Genomic DNA, 3,731 nt, shown 5'->3' on the forward strand with positions numbered 1-3,731 from the left:
ATCTATCTATCTATCTATCTATCTATCTATCTATCTATCTATCTATCTATCATCTATTATCTATCTATCTATCTTCTATCTTCTATCTATTTCTATCTCTCCCCTCTCCCGTCTCTCTCTAATGTCTCCCATCAGACTTGGCTCTTTTACCTTTCTTTTCACTATTTCTATTTGCCTGCCTTTTCAGTTTTCCTTTTTCTCCCCATCATACCTGGGATGGCTAACTGATAATTGCAAAGATGGCAGGTATAACGTGAATATTGGTGTCTGCAAAGTTACTGACCGCCCAAGCCCTGGTTTGGAAACCATTAAATGCCCTTCCCCAGCCATAGCCTCTGGTGGACTCTGTAGAGGTTAGATGGGAAAATTTTATTTAGGATTTGAATGCAATGGAGGGACTTAAGTGAGGCACACATCTTTGTGATGCTTTCTCATTCTGACATTTATTCCTAAGATTAGGGGGGTGGGGGAAGGAGGTGATGTTTTACATATTTAGATGTCAGACTTTTCTGAGGTCCACAGCTTGAATTTAAGTACAGTAATTTGGGAGAGGAGTGATGAATGATTTGGTTTCACTCGCTAGATTCAAGATATTTGTTGCCTGATGGCTGAGAATGGATTGATGGGTCGATAGCATTCTAGTTCTTGTATTATTCATATGAAAGGTGTGTTCCCCTCTAGACTCCTCAGCATGTGCTCTAAAATGTGTAGCTGAAATGTCTCCTTGTTTGCAAACCATCTCTTACACATACTCTCCTTTTCCCTGCACACCTCTGGAGACCTAGCTTTGAGCTGTGCTCTTCTAATGAAATTCCTCCTGTTTGCTATTATCTTTGATCCTCCCTCCCCTCATTACTCTGAATTCTTCCTTCTGGACATTATGACTCATTTCCTTCAGCTTCTGCAAGCTAGAACTCAATGCACCTAAAAACATCCAGGATGCTCTCCTTAAATCAGGCAATCCATATCAATATCGATACTCAGGATTCCCCCCCCTCCATTGTTTCAGAGCAATAACATCTTCTATTTCAGTCTACCGTCTCTCTTTCCTGTTCATTAAATGGGCCTGGTTTTCCTTACCATTAAAAAAGGTCCTTTCTACGTTAGAATCATATTTGAAGAGACTTTTTTCTTCATTGAAATAACATTTCTGGTTATTTGACATTCTTCGTGGGTGTGTGTACCCACTTACCAATTCACAGGTTTTTTTGGGTTTTGGTTTTTGTTTTTTGCAATTCAAGATTGGATGACTTTGTAATACTCTGCTGCTATTCACCCTAATAAGCTTGTTAAACTCAGTGCATTGACCTCTTTTTTGGTCTTTCGACTACTAGCTATAAGACAATGTGCTTTTAAGGTACCTACAAGTACTTGGCATTTCCCTAGCACCTTGAATCTTTAAGCCATAAGATCGTTCTCAATGAAATATCTCTTGTAAATCCCATGTGGATTTATTTAGTCTTTTCCATTTTCTTAAGAAAAGAAGGAAAAAGTTAAAAATTCTGTCCAAACCACCAGAAGAGCTAAATTTGGACAGAACTCAATCAGTTTGGGTTTTTAATCCCACCCCTAGTACAAGTAAACTAAGCAGAAAGTACTTATTTTCTTATTTGTAAAGTTTAGTCAATTTTTGTAAGGGAGATTTATAACCCAAATTATGCTTGAGTTTTATTCATTAAGGGCTATTTACTTCCTTTCTGCTAATCAACAAAGATTAGTCACAACAACAAGGCAAGTCAAATTTTCTTTGGAGGGACGTGCAGGGAGAAAAAGGTAAAGCATTTTTGTGTGTGTGTGCATTTATTTAAAAAGTGTTACTTTCAAAAATGCCCCCAAATCTTGAATTCTCATTAACTATTTAAAATAAAAACAATTAACTTGTACAGTGTGGGTCAACGTTTTTAAACTAAAATGCAAGTGGTTAATTCAGGGCGCTGGCAGCCGATTCTGTTTACTGATCTTTTCTGATTGTTGTTTTCTTGATAACTGAGCAAGCCACTGAATGGCTGTTTGAGCCCAGGCGCCACAAACATAAACTTCACAGCTTACAATGTCCCAAGTCGTGATGGAGGATCTCTCCACACCTCCCGGAGACTTCTGAAGTGTAGACAGAGAAGTTGGTTCACAGGGAGCGAAGGAGGGGGAGGGGCGGGAGGGAACGCTGCTGAGTGTTTGCTGTGAGCATTGTTACTATCACATCCTTTAATTTTTATGGCGCTTAAGCTGTTAGCTCTGAGAAGCCAGTTTCTGTGCCTTGGAGAAACCAGTTTCTCCCCAGAGCCACACTTAAGACTACGTGACTCCTTATTTTTTTAAATAAATTTATTTTCCAAATCTTTCTGCCTAATTATCCTTTGGAAAAGCGCTCGGCGATGATAAGCAAAGCGTTCTAAAAAGAAAAGCTTCTCCCCTCCCTCCACCCCTCCAAAAAAAGGACGCCTAGATTTGGAGAAAAAGATGTGGATTAAGATTGCTTTTCGCCAGGTGGGGGGGAAAGGCACTTTAAGACAGTCCTGTGGGAGATTCTACTTAGCCCTCTCCTTGCCTGGGATCCTCTTTCCATTCCATTGATTGAAAGTTCGTGTTTATTTCAGGGTGGTGTTATTTATGGATTTGATTGAGATGGCTACTTTTATTTTTGCCGATCTTCCTGGTGGTTCTTCCCTCTGGTGCGTTTCCTGTGGGTGGGCGCTAAGAAGCGGGGACCGACACTGGTCTAACCAGCCCCGCGACTCCTGCAGGCAAGTCAACCCTTGATCCCTTAAAGAAGGGACAATCGTGGTCCGTGAGAGGAAAAAAGGGTGTTGCTGGGCCCTTCTCTTTCAGGAGTTGATCAGGTTGGCAGATCTGGAGGGCTAATCCAAACAAGGCGCTTGACTTGTGAGGTCGCGAGTCTAGACAGAGCTGGTGGCTCGGCGGCTCCTTATCTTTCCCTGGAATCAGCCGAAGAGGCGCTCCCCCGGCCCAGTGCGCTCCGCTCACCCTTGCCGGAGCCACCGCTCAGCACAGACGGCACAACAAACACAGCACCTGAGGCTTTACAGCTTGCTTTATTGTTTAATGGGAATGCTGCAGAACAGTCATTTGTTTTCTTGGACCCGCGCCCCGGCCGCTTCGCGTTCTGGCCACCAGCTCTGGGTGGGGGTGTGCACCAGCGCCCAGCTGTCCGCTCCGGCACCGCGAGGGAGAGCGCTTTCCGCAACTCAGTCCTGCCTCCTCGCCTCTATCCAGGCCCCCCGGGAGGGCCTCAGGGGAAACCCGCTGCTGCCCTTTTCTTTACTCTGAACCCCGGAGGCGGAGTGGGTGGAGGGACTGTGGAGAAAGCCTAGGGCGAGGTGTCTTGGACTAATCCGGTATATCTTCTTGCTGCCTGGAAATGGCAGTTCTGCGCTATAGCCATTTATGGTTTGCGGGGTCAGTGAGCTCTGACTCAAGGGCGATCAATAAAAACATTTAGTGCAGTAATAAGCTGCTCCCTCCGCCCCCCACCTCTCAGTAGACCGAGAAAGATGCGTCACCATCTTGGACAGGGTGTCCCAGAGCGGCGGAGCGCCCTTTCCTTCCCCATGAGCACAAAGAAGTGACGTGACTCTCCAGTGTTTTCGTGACCGCTTCATTGGGCAAACCATGGGTCTTCCTTGATCCTCCAGCTGGCTTCTACCACAGAGAAGCTGGCACTGCCATCCCTTGGGAGCAAGGGGACCACTGGGACAGGGATTGCTTGCAGTGCT

The sequence above is a fragment of the Mirounga leonina genome, unplaced genomic scaffold (assembly GCF_011800145.1).
Source record: "Mirounga leonina isolate KUSES-001 unplaced genomic scaffold, KU_Mleo_1.0 Mir_98, whole genome shotgun sequence".
Classification (NCBI taxonomy): domain Eukaryota; kingdom Metazoa; phylum Chordata; class Mammalia; order Carnivora; family Phocidae; genus Mirounga; species Mirounga leonina.